The 24,713-nt window shown below is 39.5% G+C and overlaps 1 long non-coding RNA gene across 1 annotated transcript in view; it reads right to left on the minus strand.

The window, feature by feature from the left end:
• Positions 1-2,244: 2,244 nt before the first annotated feature.
• Positions 2,245-24,713, minus strand: part of LOC149070956 (uncharacterized) — a 162,362-nt gene continuing 139,893 nt past the window's right edge. The window contains exon 4 of the long non-coding RNA XR_016194990.1: positions 2,245-2,375. This is a non-coding gene — a long non-coding RNA (uncharacterized LOC149070956). The remainder of the gene's footprint in view (positions 2,376-24,713) is intronic.

Here is a 24,713-nt window from a genome sequence, read left to right on the forward strand (position 1 = left end):
CGTTATCGAAACTCTCATTTGCGTTTTGAGTTAAGCCTCACGCTTTGAGTAAGCATTTACTCAATATTTTTTTACTACAAAGTTTCAAATATGTAGGCTTTATAATATTTACAATGTTCTCTGGAAGACCATTTCCACTTTGAGTGAACTTTTTTCCTAAAGACAGAGCCTTTTGGTACTTGCACCAGCTTTTTGGGCCTTTCGGACACTGTCCATGCATCGGCTTCTTTCTGGATGAACAGCAGTGAGCGAATGCTGCAATAGTTGCACTTTGCATCTTTTGAAAATTTCCTGATTACTTCTGATGGCGATGCCATAATAGATCTGCAATTTATTTATGAAATCATCTGTGAGTTTGCCTTTTCCACCGAGACCTTTTGTGGTGGCATTCAGTTTACGTAAATGAGAACCAACTCTTTTCTGTATGTGACCAATACATTCCAACTTTTCTACTGAATTTTGACCATAAATTGCATAAATATGCAATCCCCTGAGATGTTCAAAACGCTCGAATATTCTATACGTCACAACTACTTCCATGTTGCCAGATGATCCTTTATGATTTGAACAAATATGCTCATGTTTTCTAGAGTTAGGATTCTTACAAATTCTGCAAAACTGTGACATGATTTCCACGTCCAAAATTTTACCAGTTTTGACAGATATAACGCTTACTATCCCATTCAATGACGAATAGCCCCGCCGCTGCCACGTTCCATCAACACACCACAATCTTTGACATCATTTGTCGTTGCTGTTTCGCAATGACTTATCTCTGCTGCTGCATTCTTCCTGGAATTAATGGCCACTTTTTCTCTCGATATCTGAATGCTCGTTTTGAAAGGAACGAAGGTAAATTCAATGTGGAACATAAAACCTTTGCTGCTGACAAGCCTTTTCCAATTAGTCTGCGACCGTATATAAAGCGTGTATTTATATCTCATTATTTTTGTATTGCTTTCGTGTACTTGAAAAACCTTTTGAAAATTGGCAGGTTTTACAGGAAATAGAAAAATTTGAGTTGAGACCAAACCTGGAATCTTCTATAAGAGACAGATTATTGGACAAGCATGTTGGACACAATAGCACAGAAATGACCGATAGCAACACTTCAATGTCAATAATTCTAAACCTTTGCAACTTTTCAGCATTCACATTTTTTGGAAATTCACAAACACTTTTAAGTTTTGAAGCACTAGCAGTTTCCACTCCGGTTTCCAAAGGCAGACCTCGAGAAGTTTTTTTTCTTGCTGTTGACGAGCTCGAGCTGTACTGATTTCCAGCAAATTTACGCTTTAGAACACGAATAAAGCTTTTAAATAATATAAATAAATTAAAAAAACGTGAAAAATGTAAGATATTGCTATAAAGAATGAGCAGATTCCCGTATAATGTTGTCAGGAAAAATGTAAACAATTTTGTTTACCTTTTGTTACCAATTATGTTTACCTTGAACTGGTAAACAACCAGTTCAAGTTGGTAAAGTGTTGCCAGCTGCTAAAAAATATTTGTAGTGAAATATTTATTCTCTTCAGAAGAATAAAATAAATAACTCGAAAACAATAGGTAAAACTGTATTTATAGCACTTCCATTCCTTTACCCACTTCCGGTTGTTAAAAGGACACACATCACTACACAAAAGTGGGCGTAACTCCATTTCTAAGCGTCATATAAACAAAACAAGACCTGTTTTGAAATCGCAAAGAATGGGACTTTCATAAAAGACTTGAAAAGAAAAATCGATATTTTCTTCAAAAATTACGTTTTCAACGTAGTCGGATACCTTAAAGCTAAATTTCTGAAAACAAATTTCAAAAATTCTGCGGCGGTGTGTTGATTGTATCGACATCCGACAGATACACCGTTTTACACACTTTCTAATTACACTTTCCAATACACATGTAATTTTAAGCTTCCATCATTGTCTAATATGAGAAAAATAAAAATGTTAATTTTCATTTGTATTATCTCATTCGCAAATCAGCACACGCTCCACTGCCATTGCCACGCTCCACTCTGCATATGCGACGTAGTTCAAACTCCACAGTCATAGGAATATAATTTTCAAAGTTACGGAGTTATTAATATTAATAACGGAGTTTAAAGTTAACAAACATGTAGTATGATGGAATCAGTTCAAGTGAATACAACAAAAATTTATTTCATAAAATCGCTAATATCTTTGTTAACTAGGATGAAGATGTAAAAGCAAATAAATTGAACAAAATGAAACTGAAGCTGTATGTGAGAACATACATTTATTTATGTGACTGTGATGAATAATGTGATTATTTATGTGACTCGTTGACTATTTGTATCTTGTTGACTCAACTTCGTTGCTTCGTTTGCAATGCTGTTTCACCTACTGCAGCATCTGTAATATTCCAATAAAAAGGTGTATAAGGAAAAATCGAATAAAAAATATTCTTTCACAGTGTAAATATTACTAATATGAAATAGAAATATGTATATATATCAACAGAAATTTGAGTTTGCATTTAAAAGTAGTGCGCAGATGTAGTAGTACTTCAATGTTGATTATCCAACGAGTCTACTTGCGCATATACGGTTAAAATATGTCTTAAGCCAAGTTTTTTTGACATTTCCCTCATACAGAAAACTGGATGTTGTGAAGATATTTCTTATTTGAGATGTTAAATTTTTAAGGAAGGGAAAAACTCATCTCCTGGTAGAGGCAGAGATGATTTTTTTCCTCCCTTAAAATTTATATTTCTTTTAATTCTTAAATTTCTTTCTTTATCATTTGAGATATTTCTCAAATCATAAATATCTTCACAACATCCAGTCTTCGGTATATCTTGTATTGACAAGTGGAGAGCGACATTCATGTCATATTTCTCTGACATACTCATTGTCGTTATGCTCATTAACTACTTTCTGCTCGTCTGCTGATCCTTGCTATAAATGACAGAAAATAAATAAAAGTACATAGATGAACTATTTCAATTTCAATCATTCGTTTGCGATCATTCCTTAAATAATTCGTTTCAATCAGGGGACTCAGTGATAGCTTGTTTGACTACCGAATTATGTATTATGCCTTGCTGCTCACTTAGATCTTATTGCGACAGTATTTCATCACTTGTATCCTCATTTGCTACCGTCTATTGTTCGCTCCCTGTACTGTTCATTCCTTCTAAACTAAGCGCTCCCTCACCCACTCGACTCCTGTACATGTACACACCATTACCAATTTTCTTGCTACACTCGATCGACTGTATCGCAGTTTCTTCCATCCTGATACTCCATTAATACTAGCTCAGTTGGTATCCTTTGTTCACTTCCCTCGCCCGGTATTTTCGTTTCCCCCTCCCCCCCGAATATTCAAATCAATTGCTCTCCCAATTTATTATATACTTACTCATTCCATTCCTGTACAGGTTTATGCACTTATCTTTTTTCCTCTTATGCCGACTCGACCGCCCCATATTCCCTCATTTGTTTCTTCATTTGCTATTATATTCCTACTTATGTTCACTCGTTCGCTCTTTGCGCCAGTATCATCCCAAGCTCAATCCATGTTACTACTGCTCATTTGTTCTTGCATTCCCACCTCTTATTCGCTTCACCGTTCCTTCTGGATACACCGTTCCTTCTCAAAGCTTTCTCACTGTAATTTCACTTGTTAACCCACATTCGATTGCCCATTATCCTAAATTGATTGTGTATTACCCTAGTAATTGCTTCTTCGAATGCTAATTATGTACCATGCCCAGTGTTTGCTCATTTCTATCTATGATCAGTTTGTTTTGTTCGATTGTTTTCTTCTTATCTCCGTACTGCTCACTGGATTTCTCATTCGCTCGTATATCACTTGCCGTCTTGGTTGCTCGCTCATTGCCACAGTATTTCATAACTCGTTTCCTCATTTGCTACCATGCTCCCTCTATTGTTCATTTCTTCTCAACTCAGTGCTCACTCCCTCACTCGATTCCTGTACATGTTCGCGCCATTACCCATTTTCACACTACTTTTTCGTACTTGATTGACCGTATCCCAGTTTTTTCTGTAATTCACTTGTTTACCTACATTCGATTGCCCATTACTTTCCCACTGGTTACCTAAATTGTCCATTACGAAGCTTAGTAATTGCTTCTTCGATTGCTAATTATGTACTATATAATCAGTTATTTCCCGCTGGATACTCCAGTAATAGTTGCTCAGTGGGTTAGGGATATTCTCGATGCATACTCACTTGTTAACCTACATTCGATTGCTCATTAGCGCATTACTGTCCCACTCGTTACTTAATTATTCCATTACAATGCTCGATAATCTATATTCGATTAGCATGGAACATTTCTGTACTACACAGCTTGCTCAGTCTATTGCTCGTTGTTCCATTATTTCTTTATTCATTTCTTCATTTGCTCCCATTTCCTTCATTTGCTCCTTCATTTGCTCTATTGCTCATTCCTTGCTATTGTGTAGAAGATATCTTATGCTCACTCGTTCGCTCTTTGCCCCAGTATTTCCGTACTCGTTCCCTCATTTCATTCCACGCTCAATGCATGCTCACTCCTATATCAGTTATTTCCCGCTGGATACTCCAGTAATACTTGCTCAGTGTTAACCTGTATTCGATTGCCCGTTAGTTCATTATTTGCCCACGGGGCAAAGTGCCCCATTGCCATTGATGGGGCAAGTGCCCCATCACGACTTCCGTCTTGTTTGATCACTTGCTCATTCAATTTCTAATTGCCCCGGTATTTCCACACTTGTTTCCCTCCCCCCCCCCCTGGGGGGATTTGATTTGAATATTCAAATCAATTGCTCTCTCAATTCATTATCCCTCCGAATAATGCTCGTTTCTTCCTATCTCTATACTTATTCAATCCATTCCTGTGCAGGTTTATGCACTTATCATTTTTCTCTTACTCGATTCACCGTATATCAGTTATTTCCTGCTGATACTTGCTCAGTAATACTTGCTCAGTGGGTTAGGGATATTCTCGATGCTTACTCACTTGTTAACCTACATTCGATTCCTCATTAGCTCATTACTTTCCAACTCGTTACTTAATTATTCCATTACAGTGCTCAATAATATATATTCATTTAGCATTGAACATTTCTGTACTACACTACTCTATGTGAGAACTTGCCATATAATCCCATATATACTTACTCATTCCATTCCTGTACAGGTTTATGCACTTATCTTTTTTCCTCTTATACTCGACCGCCCCATATTCCCTCATTTGTTTCCTCATATTCCTACATGTTCACTCGTTCGCTCTTTGCGCCAGTCTCCCAAGCTCAATCCATGCTACTACTGCTCATTTGTTCTTGCATTCCCACCTCTATTGTACTATGGCCAGTGTTTGCTCATTTTAGTGCTCATAACTCACTCACTCGATTCCTGTACATGTTCACGCCATTACCCATTTTCTCACTACAGTCGATTACAGTCACTACACCGTATCCCAGTTTTTTCCCTCTAGATACTCAAGGTTCAAGGATATTCTCGATGCTTTGCTGACTGTAATTCCACTTGTTAACCTACATTCGATTGCCCCTTCAGCTCATTACTTGCCCACTCGTTACTTCATTATTCGAATTATTGATTATTGTAAATACTCAATAATTGGTTCCTCAATTAGTATAGCCCAGCATAGATTATTTCCATAATTGTTCCGTAATTGTGTTCCAACTTGTGTGAGAACTTGCCCCATCACGATCACCGCACAGTCGATATCTAATTGCCCGGTATTTACATACTCGTTTCCTGAATCGCTTCCTATGCTACCTATGAATATTAATTCAACCAATCGCTCCCTCAATTCATGCTCCTTCCCAATATTGCTCCTTTCTTCCTATCCTATAACTCACTCCATTCCTGTACAGGTTTGCATTCTTGTTCTTGTCATTTTTCTCTCACTCCGTATATCAGTTATTTATATGGATAACTCCCACTGGAACAGTGGACGCGCTCCGTCGTGTAGGAATATTCTGGAAGCTTTCTCACTTCATTCACTACACTTTTATAATTATTTGTTAATTTACATTCCATTGCACTCATTCTCATCACTCTCGAATTGTATATTACGAAGCTTTGTCTGTTTGTTTCTGAGTTCATTCGATCATTTCCTTCTCTTCTCAGCTTCGTGGATTTGTCCACTAAACTGCCTTCTTGTTTGCTCACTCTCTCAAAATATTTCTTCCTTATTCACTAGCAAGCTGAATTTATGCTGCTCTGGCATGCATTTCTGGTGCATTTGCCGGTATGCCCTCTCATGCAATGATCGCTCATTCCCAAATATTTTTTCACTCGATCGCGTAGTGTCCCAAGTATTTCGTCACTCGTTTCCACAGTCATTCCTATGCTCAATTTTTTTTTCTACTCATTTTATCATTCATTCTCGATTCAATATTTTCACAGTACACTCTTAGAACGATCGTATTCTTCATTCTTTCTGATTGTTTTGATTGCCAATGAATGACTTTTTCGCTTTTACAACTTAACCGAAGCATTGAATATACTAATTGCTTACTTGTACTAACCACAGTTTGCGTACTCGACCGTTCATGTCTCAGTGGAGTTGTTTGTTTTTTTTCTCTTCTCAGCTTCCTGGGTATATCATTTGCCGTCATGTTTGCGTACTTGCTCAGTCTTCATTCAATATTTCTTTCTCCTCGTTCGCTCCCAAGCTCAATTCATGCTTCTTCTATTGCGGATTTCTAGTTATTGTTCATTCTTATGTAGTTCGATCGCTCATCCCCAAATATTTTTTCACTCGGTCGGTTGTTGCCATTGTTTCTTTGTTCAATTCTCTATCTATCTTTTCTGACTCACTGAATTTTCACAGTACACTCGATTGACCGTATTCGAGTTGAATCTCACTGGATACTCGAGTGATACTCAGCGCCCAGTAATCTACAGATATTCTCCATGCTTTCTCTGTTTTGATTGGCAATGACTTTTTCGCTTTTTACTTAACTATGTATTTAACTGAATGAATTACTATGCGCAGTGTATACTCGTGTAACCATTTGCTTCAACACAACTTGCTCTCTTGTGCCATTTCTGCACTTGCTGTTTCTTATCACTTCTCACTTCTTAATATCTATATATATTATCTAGTGTAGTAATATATTTTCTAGTGTTTTCTAACACTCACTCGTTTCCTGTACATGTTCAATTGATCGCCCAATTGTGCTAATGATAAGGGCTGTTTTGCTCATTAGCTTATTTCTTTTCCATATAATATTCTTTTCCTTCTTGGATTTATCTGTTAATATAGAACTGAGCAAATATTTGCGTACCCCTGTCATCCGAGATTCCCCATTCAATTTAATTTCGTCTAATACTTGTTCGCGTGATTGCGGCATACTTAGTTTGTCAGTTCCTCGCAAAGTAGTCCTCCTGACTTCTGGATACTGGAAAGACCACTTACGCTCTAGTTTTTGCAGAGTTTTGTTACTTCTCACGTTCGTGCTTGGTAAATCTTTACAAAATTCTTTTGACTTATACTCATGCTACATGCTATCTATGCATGTAGCGTTCCCTTTTCTCGGTAGCTATTAGGAATTCCTACCATCCGTTTGTGCTTAGCACTAGATCCATAATATCCTAGCACGTGGTTAGAAGTAAGCTAGATGTTGAAATAGCACAGACGTTTGATTGTAATCTGATCAGTCTTAGCTCAATAATAGCTAGATCCTGAAGTGTTTGTTCTTACGAGATAGCCATTCATTCGCTGTGTTTCATTATTGCCAATTCTTCCCAATTTACATACAACAAAGTATAAAAAACTGGCATCACTGATTTTGTGAAATGATCCCCAATGATGAGCTGTTGCGTGAAATCGCTTTTGTCCCGATCTTCAATGGCACAGTTGCTCCCACAGACAAAGTAGGTTATGGAAACCGTATAATGTAGATTTACCGAGGATCTGCAAAGAACCGGTTGTACCCTGATGTACACTGTAATAGGAGAATCGGTATAACATGTGAGGGGGAAGGGTTGCGTGAAAAAAATTGCAAAATTCTTGCAAACCAGGGATAAGACGCATTATTCTCACATCGGAAATCGCAATTCTAACAGAAACCGTAATTAAACGTAATAAAGGGAATTTGAATCAGCCGCATCCACGCAAAACAGCACTGAACCGGCTAAACAAAAAAACAACCCAGACCGGAGAAAGAATAAGTGATGCGAATATTAGAGCATTATATATGCGAGCATTAGAGAAACAATAAGTGACAATAGTATCAGACAAGTAGTCACACGAGAACGTAAAATTAGTGAGACTGTCGGGCAACAGCGAGTAATCGCTGTCCATTCACCGAATATGTGATCAGATGAAGAATTGCGTAAGCAAACACCAATTTGTAGTGTTTATATCTCCAAAATAATATGTTTTTTGATCTAGCTGCTAGTTAGAACTAGTTTAACATAATGCATAATGCTGCAAACGGATTCAGACAAAATGTAGCACATTCGAACCAAACCGGTAAAGGGAAAAAAATATAGAAATATGAGCAACGTAAAGGTACTAAAACTGTACTTGGAAGAAATAACAAATTGAGGAGCAAATGAGGAAACGACTGAGCCAAAAAGCGATCGATCGAATCAGGAAATAATTAAGGTACTAACTAATAAAGTCACTGTGCAAGTGTCAATGAAAGCAACAATTAAGAAAGGATTAATGAAACAACTTTCTGATCAAGGCGAAGGAGAGAATAAAGTGGGAAATGGAAGTGGGAATCAAATTAGGAAAAAAAATGGCAGATGTAGTAGTAGTAAAAGAAAAAAAAGTATACAAAGTATAAAGGGATTGTGAAGAAACAAACTAGTGAGAGGGTACTGTACAAACGGATGACAGGGTACTGTACAAACGGATGACAGGGTACTGTACAAACGGATGACAGGGTACTGTACAAACGGATGACAGGGTACTGTACAAACGGATGACAGGGCTGCCTAGGAGCTGTGTGTATACAGAGCATAAGTCATAGATCAATAAATTGGGAAGAATTGGCAATAATGAAACACAGCGAATGAATGGCTAGCTCGTAAGAACAAACACTTCAGGATCTAGCTATTATTGAGCTAAGACTGATCAGGTCATCAAATCACAATCAAACGTCTGTGCTATTTCAACATCTAGCTTATTTCTAACCACGTGCTAGGATATTATGGATCTAGTGCTAAGCACAAACGGATGGTAGGAATTCCTAATAGCTACCGAGAAAAGGGAACGCTACATGCATAGATAGCATGTAGATGAGTATAAGTCAAAAGAATTTTGTAAAGATTTACCAAGCACGAACGTGAGAAGTAACAAAACTCTGCAAAAACTAGAGCGTAAGTGGTCTTTCCAGTATCCAGAAGTCAGGAGGACTACTTTGCGAGGAACTGACAAACTAAGTATGCCGCAATCACGCGAACAAATATTAGACGAAATTAAATTGAATGGGGAATCTCGGATGACAGGGGTACGCAAATATTTGCTCAGTTCTATATTAACAGATAAATCCAAGAAGGAAAAGAATATTATATGTAAAAGAAATAAGCTAATGAGCAAAACAGCCCTTATCATTAGCACAATTGGGCGATCAATTGAACATGTACAGGAAACGAGTGAGTGTTATCATACACTAGAAAATATATTACTACACTAGATAATATATATTCTTAATATATATATTAAGAAAATTCTGCAGTGAGAAGTGATAAGAAACAGCAAGTGCAGAAATGGCACAAGAGAGCAAGTTGTGTTGAAGCAAATGGTTACACGAGTATACACTGCGCATAGTAATTCATTCAGTTAAATACATAGTTTAATACATACATAAAAGCGAAAAAGTCATTGCCAATCAAAACAGAGAAAGCATGGAGAATATCTGTAGATTACTGGGCGCTGAGTATCACTCGAGTATCCAGTGAGATTCAACTCGAATACGGTCAATCGAGTGTACTGTGAAACTTCAGTGAGTCAGAAAAGATAGATAGAGAATTGAACAAAGAAACAATGGCAACAACCGACCGAGTGAAAAAATATTTGGGGATGAGCGATCGAACTACATAAGAATGAACAATAACTAGAAATCCGCAATAGAAGAAGCATGAATTGAGCTTGGGAGCGAACGAGGAGAAAGAAATATTGAATGAAGACTGAGCAAACATGACGGCAAATGATATACCCAGGAAGCTGAGAAGAGAAAAAAAACAAACAACTCCACTGAGACATGAACGGTCGAGTACGCAAACTGTGGTTAGTACAAGTAAGCAATTAGTATATTCAATGCTTCGGTTAAGTTGTAAAAGCGAAAAAGTCATTCATTGGCAATCAAAACAATCAGAAAGAATGAAGAATACGATCGTTCTAAGAGTGTACTGTGAAAATATTGAATCGAGAATGAATGATAAAATGAGTAGAAAAAAAAATTGAGCATAGGAATGACTGTGGAAACGAGTGACGAAATACTTGGGACACTACGCGATCGAGTGAAAAAATATTTGGGAATGAGCGATCATTGCATGAGAGGGCATACCGGCAAATGCACCAGAAATGCATGCCAGAGCAGCATAAATTCAGCTTGCTAGTGAATAAGGAAGAAATATTTTGAGAGAGTGAGCAAACAAGAAGGCAGTTTAGTGGACAAATCCACGAAGCTGAGAAGAGAAGGAAATGATCGAATGAACTCAGAAACAAACAGACAAAGCTTCGTAATATACAATTCGAGAGTGATGAGAATGAGTGCAATGGAATGTAAATTAACAAATAATTATAAAAGTGTAGTGAATGAAGTGAGAAAGCTTCCAGAATATTCCTACACGACGGAGCGCGTCCACTGTTCCAGTGGGAGTTATCCATATAAATAACTGATATACGGAGTGAGAGAAAAATGACAAGAACAAGAATGCAAACCTGTACAGGAATGGAGTGAGTTATAGGATAGGAAGAAAGGAGCAATATTGGGAAGGAGCATGAATTGAGGGAGCGATTGGTTGAATTAATATTCATAGGTAGCATAGGAAGCGATTCAGGAAACGAGTATGTAAATACCGGGCAATTAGATATCGACTGTGCGGTGATCGTGATGGGGCAAGTTCTCACACAAGTTGGAACACAATTACGGAACAATTATGGAAATAATCTATGCTGGGCTATACTAATTGAGGAACCAATTATTGAGTATTTACAATAATCAATAATTCGAATAATGAAGTAACGAGTGGGCAAGTAATGAGCTGAAGGGGCAATCGAATGTAGGTTAACAAGTGGAATTACAGTCAGCAAAGCATCGAGAATATCCTTGAACCTTGAGTATCTAGAGGGAAAAAACTGGGATACGGTGTAGTGACTGTAATCGACTGTAGTGAGAAAATGGGTAATGGCGTGAACATGTACAGGAATCGAGTGAGTGAGTTATGAGCACTAAAATGAGCAAACACTGGCCATAGTACAATAGAGGTGGGAATGCAAGAACAAATGAGCAGTAGTAGCATGGATTGAGCTTGGGAGACTGGCGCAAAGAGCGAACGAGTGAACATGTAGGAATATGAGGAAACAAATGAGGGAATATGGGGCGGTCGAGTATAAGAGGAAAAAAGATAAGTGCATAAACCTGTACAGGAATGGAATGAGTAAGTATATATGGGATTATATGGGAAGTTCTCACATAGAGTAGTGTAGTACAGAAATGTTCAATGCTAAATGAATATATATTATTGAGCACTGTAATGGAATAATTAAGTAACGAGTTGGAAAGTAATGAGCTAATGAGGAATCGAATGTAGGTGAGTAAGCATCGAGAATATCCCTAACCCACTGAGCAAGTATCAGCAGGAAATAACTGATATACGGTCAATCGAGTAAGAGAAAAATGATAAGTGCATAAACCTGCACAGGAATGGAGTGAGTAAGTATAGAGATAGGAAGAAACGAGCATTATTCGGAGGGATAATGAATTGAGAGAGCAATTGATTTGAATATTTGGGGGGGGGGGGAGGGAGGGAAACGAGTGTGGAAATACCGGGGCAATTAGAAATTGAATGAGCAAGTGATCAAACAAGACGGAAGTCGTGATGGGGCACTTGCCCCATCAATGGCAATGGGGCACTTTGCCCCGTGGGCAAATAATGAACTAACGGGCAATCGAATACAGGTTAACACTGAGCAAGTATTACTGGAGTATCCAGCGGGAAATAACTGATATAGGAGTGAGCATGCATTGAGCGTGGAATGAAATGAGGGAACGAGTACGGAAATACTGGGGCAAAATAATGGGGCACTTTGCCCCGTGGGCAAATAATGAACTAACGGGCAATCGAATACAGGTTAACACTGAGCAAGTATTACTGGAGTATCCAGCGGGAAATAACTGATATAGGAGTGAGCATGCATTGAGCGTGGAATGAAATGAGGGAACGAGTACGGAAATACTGGGGCAAAGAGCGAACGAGTGAGCATAAGATATCTTCTACACAATAGCAAGAAATGAGCAATAGAGGGAGCAAATGAAGAAACGAATAAAGAAATAATGGAACAACGAGCCATAGAATGCAAGAACAAATGAGCAGTAACATGGATTGAGCTTGGGATGATACTGGCGCAAAGAGCGAACGAGTGAACATAAGTAGGAATATAATAGCAAATGAAGAAACAAATGAGGGAATATGGGGCGGTCGAGTCGGCATAAGAGGAAAAAAGATAAGTGCATAAACCTGTACAGGAATGGAATATAATGAATTGGGAGAGCAATTGATTTGAATATTCGGGGGGGGGGGGGGGGGGGGGAACGAGTGTGGAAATACCGGGTGAGGGAAGCGAACAAAGGTAACCAACTGAGCTAGTATTAATGGAGTATCAGGATGGAAGAAACTGGGATACAGTCCAGCGGGAAATAACTGATGTACGGATGAGCATAGTAAAGCAATCGAAGAAGCAATTACGAAGCTTCGTAATGGGCTTTCGTAATTTAGGTAACCAGTGGGAAAGTAATGGGTCATTGCCCATTACTTTCCCACATTATCCCTAGACCACTGAGCGAGTATTACTGAAGTATCCAGAAGGCACGGTCAAGCGAGTAAGAGTGTAGTAAGAAAATGGGAAAAGGCATAAACCATGTACAGGAATCGAGTGAGTTGAGATATTAACAAACGAGCAATAGAGGGAGGGAGCATGCATTGAGCGAGGAATGAAATGAGGGAACGAGTACAGAAATACTGGGGCAAAGAACGAATGAGTGAGCATAAGATATATTCTATACAATAGCAAGAAATGAGCAATAGAGGGAGCATGGGAGCAAATGAAGAAACGAATAAAGAAATAATGGAACAACGAGCCATAGACTGAGCAAGCTAGCAAAGGGAACGGCTAGCGATTATATGGGAAGTTCTCACATAGAGTAGTGCAGTACAGAAATGTTCAATGAATATATATTATTGAGCACTGTAATGGAATAATTAAGTAACGAGTTGGAAAGTAATGAGCTAATGAGGAATCGAATGTAGGTTAACAAGTGAGTAAGCATCGAGAATATCCCTAACCCACTGAGCAAGTATTACTGAGCAAGTATCAGCAGGAAATAACTGATATACGGTCAATCGAGTAAGAGAAAAATGATAAGTGCATAAACCTGCACAGGAATGGAGTGAGTAAGTATAGAGATAGGAAGAAACGAGCATTATTCGGAGGGATAATGAATTGAGAGAGCAATTGATTTGAATATTTGGGGGGGGGGGGGGAAGGGAAACAAGTGTGGAAATACCGGGGCAATTAGAAATTGAATGAGCAAGTGATCAAACAAGACGGAAGTCGTGATGGGGCACTTGCCCCATCAATGGCAATGGGGCACTTTGCCCCGTGGGCAAATAATGAACTAACGGGCAATCGAATACAGGTTAACACTGAGCAAGTATTACTGGAGTATCCAGCGGGAAATAACTGATATAGGAGTGAGCATGCATTGAGCGTGGAATGAAATGAGGGAACGAGTACGGAAATACTGGGGCAAAGAGCGAACGAGTGAGCATAAGATATCTTCTACACAATAGCAAGGAATGAGCAATAGAGGGAGCATGGGAGCAAATGAAGAAATGAATAAAAAAATAATGGAACAACGAGCGATAGACTGAGCAAGCTGTGTAGTACAGAAATGTTCCATGCTAATCGAATATAGATTATTGAGCATTGTAATGGAATAATTAAGTAACGAGTGGGACAGTAATGCGCTAATGAGCAATCGAATGTAGGTTAACAAGTGAGTATGCATCGAGAATATCCCTAACCCACTGAGCAACTATTACTGGAGTATCCAGCGGGAAATAACTGATTATATAGTACATAATTAGCAATCGAAGAAGCAATTACTAAGCTTCGTAATGGACAATTTAGGTAACCAGTGGGAAAGTAATGGGCAATCGAATGTAGGTAAACAAGTGAATTACAGAAAAAACTGGGATACGGTCAATCAAGTACGAAAAAGTAGTGTGAAAATGGGTAATGGCGCGAACATGTACAGGAATCGAGTGAGGGAGTGAGCACTGAGTTGAGAAGAAATGAACAATAGAGGGAGCATGGTAGCAAATGAGGAAACGAGTTATGAAATACTGTGGCAATGAGCGAGCAAACAAGACGGCAAGTGATATACGAGCGAATGAGAAATCCAGTGAGAAATACGGAGATAAGAAGAAAACAATCGAACAAAACAAACTGATCATAGATAGAAATGAGCAAACACTGGGCATAGTACATAATTAGCATTCGAAGAAGCAATTACTAGGGTAATGGACAATCAATTTAGGATAATGGGCAATCGAATGTGGGTTAACAAGTGAAATTACAGTGAGAAAGCTTTGAGAAGGAACGGTGTATCCAGAAGGAACGGTGAAGCGAATAAGAGGTGGGAATGCAAATGAGCAGTAGTAACATGTATTGAGCTTGGGATGATACTGGCGCAAAGAGCGAACGAGTGAACATAAGTAGGAATATAATAGCAAATGAAGAAACAAATGAGGGAATATGGGGCGGTCGAGTCGGCATAAGAGGAAAAAAGATAAGTGCATAAACCTGTACAGGAATGGAATATAATGAATTGGGAGAGCAATTGATTTGAATATTCGGGGGGGGGGGGAACGAGTGTGGAAATACCGGGTGAGGGAAGCGAACAAAGGTAACCAACTGAGCTAGTATTAATGGAGTATCAGGATGGAAGAAACTGGGAGGCGGGAAATAACTGATGTACGGATGAGCATAGTAAAGCAATCGAAGAAGCAATTACGAAGCTTCGTAATGGGCTTTCGTAATTTAGGTAACCAGTGGGAAAGTAATGGGTCATTGCCCATTACTTTCCCACATTATCCCTAGACCACTGAGCGAGTATTACTGAAGTATCCAGAAGGCACGGTCAAGCGAGTAAGAGTGTAGTAAGAAAATGGGAAAAGGCATAAACCATGTACAGGAATCGAGTGAGTTGAGATATTAACAAACGAGCAATAGAGGGAGGGAGCATGCATTGAGCGAGGAATGAAATGAGGGAACGAGTACAGAAATACTGGGGCAAAGAACGAATGAGTGAGCATAAGATATATTCTATACAATAGCAAGAAATGAGCAATAGAGGGAGCATGGGAGCAAATGAAGAAACGAATAAAGAAATAATGGAACAACGAGCCACAGACTGAGCAAGCTAGCAAAGGGAACGGCTAGCGATTATATGGGAAGTTCTCACATAGAGTAGTGCAGTACAGAAATGTTCAATGAATATATATTATTGAGCACTGTAATGGAATAATTAAGTAACGAGTTGGAAAGTAATGAGCTAATGAGGAATCGAATGTAGGTTAACAAGTGAGTAAGCATCGAGAATATCCCTAACCCACTGAGCAAGTATTACTGAGCAAGTATCAGCAGGAAATAACTGATATACGGTCAATCGAGTAAGAGAAAAATGATAAGTGCATAAACCTGCACAGGAATGGAGTGAGTAAGTATAGAGATAGGAAGAAACGAGCATTATTCGGAGGGATAATGAATTGAGAGAGCAATTGATTTGAATATTTGGGGGGGGGGGGGGAAGGGAAACAAGTGTGGAAATACCGGGGCAATTAGAAATTGAATGAGCAAGTGATCAAACAAGACGGAAGTCGTGATGGGGCACTTGCCCCATCAATGGCAATGGGGCACTTTGCCCCGTGGGCAAATAATGAACTAACGGGCAATCGAATACAGGTTAACACTGAGCAAGTATTACTGGAGTATCCAGCGGGAAATAACTGATATAGGAGTGAGCATGCATTGAGCGTGGAATGAAATGAGGGAACGAGTACGGAAATACTGGGGCAAAGAGCGAACGAGTGAGCATAAGATATCTTCTACACAATAGCAAGGAATGAGCAATAGAGGGAGCATGGGAGCAAATGAAGAAATGAATAAAAAAATAATGGAACAACGAGCGATAGACTGAGCAAGCTGTGTAGTACAGAAATGTTCCATGCTAATCGAATATAGATTATTGAGCATTGTAATGGAATAATTAAGTAACGAGTGGGACAGTAATGTGCTAATGAGCAATCGAATGTAGGTTAACAAGTGAGTATGCATCGAGAATATCCCTAACCCACTGAGCAACTATTACTGGAGTATCCAGCGGGAAATAACTGATTATATAGTACATAATTAGCAATCGAAGAAGCAATTACTAAGCTTCGTAATGGACAATTTAGGTAACCAGTGGGAAAGTAATGGGCAATCGAATGTAGGTAAACAAGTGAATTACAGAAAAAACTGGGATACGGTCAATCAAGTACGAAAAAGTAGTGTGAAAATGGGTAATGGCGCGAACATGTACAGGAATCGAGTGAGGGAGTGAGCACTGAGTTGAGAAGAAATGAACAATAGAGGGAGCATGGTAGCAAATGAGGAAACGAGTTATGAAATACTGTGGCAATGAGCGAGCAAACAAGACGGCAAGTGATATACGAGCGAATGAGAAATCCAGTGAGAAATACGGAGATAAGAAGAAAACAATCGAACAAAACTGATCATAGATAGAAATGAGCAAACACTGGGCATAGTACATAATTAGCATTCGAAGAAGCAATTACTAGGGTAATGGACAATCAATTTAGGATAATGGGCAATCGAATGTGGGTTAACAAGTGAAATTACAGTGAGAAAGCTTTGAGAAGGAACGGTGTATCCAGAAGGAACGGTGAAGCGAATAAGAGGTGGGAATGCAAATGAGCAGTAGTAACATGTATTGAGCTTGGGATGATACTGGCGCAAAGAGCGAACGAGTGAACATAAGTAGGAATATAATAGCAAATGAAGAAACAAATGAGGGAATATGGGGCGGTCGAGTCGGCATAAGAGGAAAAAAGATAAGTGCATAAACCTGTACAGGAATGGAATATAATGAATTGGGAGAGCAATTGATTTGAATATTCGGGGGGGGGGGGGGAACGAGTGTGGAAATACCGGGTGAGGGAAGCGAACAAAGGTAACCAACTGAGCTAGTATTAATGGAGTATCAGGATGGAAGAAACTGGGATACAGTCCAGCGGGAAATAACTGATGTACGGATGAGCATAGTAAAGCAATCGAAGAAGCAATTACGAAGCTTCGTAATGGGCTTTCGTAATTTAGGTAACCAGTGGGAAAGTAATGGGTCATTGCCCATTACTTTCCCACATTATCCCTAGACCACTGAGCGAGTATTACTGAAGTATCCAGAAGGCACGGTCAAGCGAGTAAGAGTGTAGTAAGAAAATGGGAAAAGGCATAAACCATGTACAGGAATCGAGTGAGTTGAGATATTAACAAACGAGCAATAGAGGGAGGGAGCATGCATTGAGCGAGGAATGAAATGAGGGAACGAGTACAGAAATACTGGGGCAAAGAACGAATGAGTGAGCATAAGATATATTCTATACAATAGCAAGAAATGAGCAATAGAGGGAGCAAATGAAGAAACGAATAAAGAAATAATGGAACAACGAGCCATAGACTGAGCAAGCTAGCAAAGGGAACGGCTAGCGATTATATGGGAAGTTCTCACATAGAGTAGTGTAGTACAGAAATGTTCAATGAATATATATTATTGAGCACTGTAATGGAATAATTAAGTAACGAGTTGGAAAGTAATGAGCTAATGAGGAATCGAATGTAGGTTAACAAGTGAGTAAGCATCGAGAATATCCCTAACCCACTGAGCAAGTATTACTGAGCAAGTATCAGCAGGAAATAACTGATATACGGTCAATCGAGTAAGAGAAAAATGATAAGTGCATAAACCTGCACAGGAATGGAGTGAGTAAGTATAGAGATAGGAAGAAACGAGCATTATTCGGAGGGATAATGAATTGAGAGAGCAATTGATTTGAATATTTGGGGGGGGGGGAGGGAGGGAAACGAGTGTGGAAATACCGGGGCAATTAGAAATTGAATGAGCAAGTGATCAAACAAGACGGAAGTCGTGATGGGGCACTTGCCCCATCAATGGCAATGGGGCACTTTGCCCCGTGGGCAAATAATGAACTAACGGGCAATCGAATACAGGTTAACAAGTGAGTAAGCATCGGGAATATCCCTAACCCACTGAGCAAGTATTACTGAGCAAGTATCAGCAGGAAATAACTGATATACGGTCAATCGAGTAAGAGAAAAATGATAAGTGCATAAACCTGCACAGGAATGGAGTGAGTAAGTATAGAGATAGGAAGAAACGAGCATTATTCGGAGGGATAATGAATTGAGAGAGCAATTGATTTGAATATTTGGGGGGGGGGGGGGAGGGAAACAAGTGTGGAAATACCGGGGCAATTAGAAATTGAATGAGCAAGTGATCAAACAAGACAGGAAGTCGTGATGGGGCACTTGCCCCATCAATGGCAATGGGGCACTTTGCCCCGTGGGCAAATAATGAACTAACGGGCAATCGAATACAGGTTAACACTGAGCAAGTATTATGGAAATAATGGAACAACGAGCGATAGACTGAGCAAGCTGTGTAGTACAGAAATGTTCCATGCTGATCGAATATAGATTATTGAGCATTGTAATGGAATAATTAAGTAACGAGTGGGACAGTAATGCGCTAATGAGCAATCGAATGTAGGTTAACAAGTGAGTATGCATCGAGAATATCCCTAACCCACTGAGCAACTATTACTGGAGTATCCAGCGGGAAATAACTGATTATATAGTACATAATTAGCAATCGAAGAAGCAATTACTAAGCTTCGTAATGGACAATTTAGGTAACCAGTGGGAAAGTAATGGGCAATCGAATGTAGGTAAACAAGTGAATTACAGAAAAAACTGGGATACGGTCAATCAAGTACGAAAAAGTAGTGTGAAAATGGGTAATGGCGCGAACATGTACAGGAATCGAGTGAGGGAGTGAGCACTGAGTTGAGAAGAAATGAACAATAGAGGGAGCATGGTAGCAAATGAGGAAACGAGTTACGAAATACTGTGGCAATGAGCGAGCAAACAAGACGGCAAGTGATATACGAGCGAATGAGAAATCCAGTGAGCAGTACGGAGATAAGAAGAAAACAATCGAACAAAACAAACTGATCATAGATAGAAATGAGCAAACACTGGGCATAGTACATAATTAGCATTCGAAGAAGCAATTACTAGGGTAATGGACAATCAATTTAGGATAATGGGCAATCGAATGTGGGTTAACAAGTGAAATTACAGTGAGAAAGCTTTGAGAAGGAACGGTGTATCCAGAAGGAACGGTGAAGCGAATAAGAGGTGGGAATGCAAGAACAAATGAGCAGTAGTAACATGGATTGAGCTTGGGATGATACTGGCGCAAAAAGCGAACGAGTGAACATAAGTAGGAATATAATAGCAAATGAAGAAACAAATGAGGGAATATGGGGCGGTCAAGTCGGCATAAGAGGAAAAAAGATAAGTGCATAAACCCTGTACAGGAATGGAATATAATGAATTGGGAGAGCAATTGATTTGAATATTCGGGGGGGGGGGGGAACGAGTGTGGAAATACCGGGTGAGGGAAGCGAACAAAGGTAACCAACTGAGCTAGTATTAATGGAGTATCAGGATGGAAGAAACTGGGATACAGTCCAGCGGGAAATAAATGATGTACGGATGAGCATAGTAAAGCAATCGAAGAAGCAATTACGAAGCTTCGTAATGGGCTTTCGTAATTTAGGTAACCAGTGGGAAAGTAATGGGTCATTGCCCATTACTTTCCCACATTATCCCTAGACCACTGAGCGAGTATTACTGAAGTATCCAGAAGGCACGGTCAAGCGAGTAAGAGTGTAGTAAGAAAATGGGAAAAGGCATAAACCATGTACAGGAATCGAGTGAGTTGAGATATTAACAAACGAGCAATAGAGGGAGGGAGCATGCATTGAGCGAGGAATGAAATGAGGGAACGAGTACAGAAATACTGGGGCAAAGAACGAACGAGTGAGCATAAGATATATTCTATACAATAGCAAGAAATGAGCAATAGAGGGAGCATGGGAGCAAATGAAGAAACGAATAAAGAAATAATGGAACAACGAGCCATAGACTGAGCAAGCTAGCAAAGGGAACGGCTAGCGATTATATGGGAAGTTCTCACATAGAGTAGTGTAGTACAGAAATGTTCAATGAATATATATTATTGAGCACTGTAATGGAATAATTAAGTAACGAGTTGGAAAGTAATGAGCTAATGAGGAATCGAATGTAGGTTAACAAGTGAGTAAGCATCGAGAATATCCCTAACCCACTGAGCAAGTATTACTGAGCAAGTATCAGCAGGAAATAACTGATATACGGTCAATCGAGTAAGAGAAAAATGATAAGTGCATAAACCTGCACAGGAATGGAGTGAGTAAGTATAGAGATAGGAAGAAACGAGCATTATTCGGAGGGATAATGAATTGAGAGAGCAATTGATTTGAATATTTGGGGGGGGGGGGAGGGAGGGAAACGAGTGTGGAAATACCGGGGCAATTAGAAATTGAATGAGCAAGTGATCAAACAAGACGGAAGTCGTGATGGGGCACTTGCCCCATCAATGGCAATGGGGCACTTTGCCCCGTGGGCAAATAATGAACTAACGGGCAATCGAATACAGGTTAACACTGAGCAAGTATTACTGGAGTATCCAGCGGGAAATAACTGATATAGGAGTGAGCATGCATTGAGCGTGGAATGAAATGAGGGAACGAGTACGGAAATACTGGGGCAAAGAGCGAACGAGTGAGCATAAGATATCTTCTACACAATAGCAAGGAATGAGCAATAGAGGGAGCATGGGAGCAAATGAAGAAATGAATAAAGAAATAATGGAACAACGAGCGATAGACTGAGCAAGCTGTGTAGTACAGAAATGTTCCATGCTAATCGAATATAGATTATTGAGCATTGTAATGGAATAATTAAGTAACGAGTGGGACAGTAATGCGCTAATGAGCAATCGAATGTAGGTTAACAAGTGAGTATGCATCGAGAATATCCCTAACCCACTGAGCAACTATTACTGGAGTATCCAGCGGGAAATAACTGATTATATAGTACATAATTAGCAATCGAAGAAGCAATTACTAAGCTTCGTAATGGACAATTTAGGTAACCAGTGGGAAAGTAATGGGCAATCGAATGTAGGTAAACAAGTGAATTACAGAAAAAACTGGGATACGGTCAATCAAGTACGAAAAAGTAGTGTGAAAATGGGTAATGGCGCGAACATGTACAGGAATCGAGTGAGGGAGTGAGCACTGAGTTGAGAAGAAATGAACAATAGAAAGAGCATGGTAGCAAATGAGGAAACGAGTTACGAAATACTGTGGCAATGAGCGAGCAAACAAGACGGCAAGTGATATACGAGCGAATGAGAAATCCAGTGAGCAGTACGGAGATAAGAAGAAAACAATCGAACAAAACAAACTGATCATAGATAGAAATGAGCAAACACTGGGCATAGTACATAATTAGCATTCGAAGAAGCAATTACTAGGGTAATGGACAATCAATTTAGGATAATGGGCAATCGAATGTGGGTTAACAAGTGAAATTACAGTGAGAAAGCTTTGAGAAGGAACGGTGTATCCAGAAGGAACGGTGAAGCGAATAAGAGGTGGGAATGCAAGAACAAATGAGCAGTAGTAACATGGATTGAGCTTGGGATGATACTGGCGCAAAAAGCGAACGAGTGAACACAAGTAGGAATATAATAGCAAATGAAGAAACAAATGAGGGAATATGGGGCGGTCGAGTCGGCATAAGAGGAAAAAAGATAAGTGCATAAACCTGTACAGGAATGGAATATAATGAATTGGGAGAGCAATTGATTTGAATATTCGGGGGGGGGGGGGGAACGAGTGTGGAAATACCGGGTGAGGGAAGCGAACAAAGGTAACCAACTGAGCTAGTATTAATGGAGTATCAGGATGGAAGAAACTGGGATACAGTCCAGCGGGAAATAACTGATGTACGGATGAGCATAGTAAAGCAATCGAAGAAGCAATTACGAAGCTTCGTAATGGGCTTTCGTAATTTAGGTAACCAGTGGGAAAGTAATGGGTCATTGCCCATTACTTTCCCACATTATCCCTAGACCACTGAGCGAGTATTACTGAAGTATCCAGAAGGCACGGTCAAGCGAGTAAGAGTGTAGTAAGAAAATGGGAAAAGGCATAAACCATGTACAGGAATCGAGTGAGTTGAGATATTAACAAACGAGCAATAGAGGGAGGGAGCATGCATTGAGCATGGAATGAAATGAGGGAACGAGTACAGAAATACTGGGGCAAAGAACGAACGAGTGAGCATAAGATATATTCTATACAATAGCAAGAAATGAGCAATAGAGGGAGCATGGGAGCAAATGAAGAAACGAATAAAGAAATAATGGAACAACGAGCCATAGACTGAGCAAGCTAGCAAAGGGAACGGCTAGCGATTATATGGGAAGTTCTCACATAGAGTAGTGTAGTACAGAAATGTTCAATGAATATATATTATTGAGCACTGTAATGGAATAATTAAGTAACGAGTTGGAAAGTAATGAGCTAATGAGGAATCGAATGTAGGTTAACAAGTGAGTAAGCATCGAGAATATCCCTAACCCACTGAGCAAGTATTACTGAGCAAGTATCAGCAGGAAATAACTGATATACGGTCAATCGAGTAAGAGAAAAATGATAAGTGCATAAACCTGCACAGGAATGGAGTGAGTAAGTATAGAGATAGGAAGAAACGAGCATTATTCGGAGGGATAATGAATTGAGAGAGCAATTGATTTGAATATTTGGGGGGGGAGGGAAACGAGTGTGGAAATACCGAGGCAACTAGAAATTGAATGAGCAAGTGATCAAACAAGACGGAAGTCGTGATGGGGCACTTGCCCCATCAATGGCAATGGGAATGGGCAATGCATCAATGGCAATGGGACACCTGCCCCATCAATGGCAATGGGACACTTGCCCCATCAATGGCAATGGGAATGGGGCACTTTGCCTCGTGGGCAAATAATGAACTAACGGGCAATCGAATACAGGTTAACAAGTGAGTAAGCATGGGGAATATCCCTAACCCACTGAGCAAGTATTACTGGAGTATCCAGCGGGAAATAACTGATATACGAATGGGCATAGTACATAATTAGCAATCGAAGAAGCAATTACTGAGCTTCGTAATGGACAATTTAGGTTACCAGTGTAATGGTTACCTAAAGTAATGGGCAATCGAATGTAGGTTAACAAGTGAAATTACAGTGAGAACGCTTCGTAAATATCCCTAGACCACTGAGCGAGTATTACTGAAAAATCCAGAAGGAACGGTCAAGCGAATAAGAGTGGAGTAAGAAAATGGGAAAAGGCATATATATATACAGGAATCGAGTGAGCGGGTATTGAGATATTAATAAATGAGCAATAGAGGGAGGGAGCATGCATTGAGCGTGGAATGAAATGAGGGAACGAGTACGGAAATACTGGGGCAAAGAGCGAACTAGTGAGCATAAGATATCTTCTACACAATAGCAAGGAATGAGCAATAGAGGGAGCATGGGAGCAAATGAAGAAATGAATAAAGAAATAATGGAACAACGAGCGATAGACTGAGCAAGCTGTGTAGTACAGAAATGTTCCATGCTAATCGAATATAGATTATTGAGCATTGTAATGGAATAATTAAGTAACGAGTGGGAAAGTAATGCGCTAATGAGCAATCGAATGTAGGTTAACAAGTGAGTATGCATCGAGAATATCCCTAACCCACTGAGCAACTATTACTGGAGTATCCAGCGGGAAATAACTGATTATATAGTACATAATTAGCAATCGAAGAAGCAATTACTAAGCTTCGTAATGGACAATTTAGGTAACCAGTGGGAAAGTAATGGGCAATCGAATGTAGGTAAACAAGTGAATTACAGAAAAAACTGGGATACGGTCAATCAAGTACGAAAAGTAGTGTGAAAATGGGTAATGGCGCGAACATGTACAGGAATCGAGTGAGGGAGTGAGCACTGAGTTGAGAAGAAATGAGCAATAGAGGGAGCATGGTAGCAAGTGAGGAAACGAGTTATGAAATACTGTGGCAATGAGCGAGCAAACAAGACGGCAAGTGATATACGAGCGAATGAGAAATCCAGTGAGCAGTACGGAGATAAGAAGAAAACAATCGAACAAAACAAACTGATCATAGATAGAAATGAGCAAACACTGGGCATAGTACATAATTAGCATTCGAAGAAG

The sequence above is a fragment of the Pholcus phalangioides genome, unplaced genomic scaffold (genome assembly GCF_987345545.1).
Source record: "Pholcus phalangioides strain wild (caught in Gottingen) unplaced genomic scaffold, Ppha-v1.0 ptg000020l_1, whole genome shotgun sequence".
NCBI classification, from domain to species: Eukaryota; Metazoa; Arthropoda; class Arachnida; order Araneae; family Pholcidae; genus Pholcus; species Pholcus phalangioides.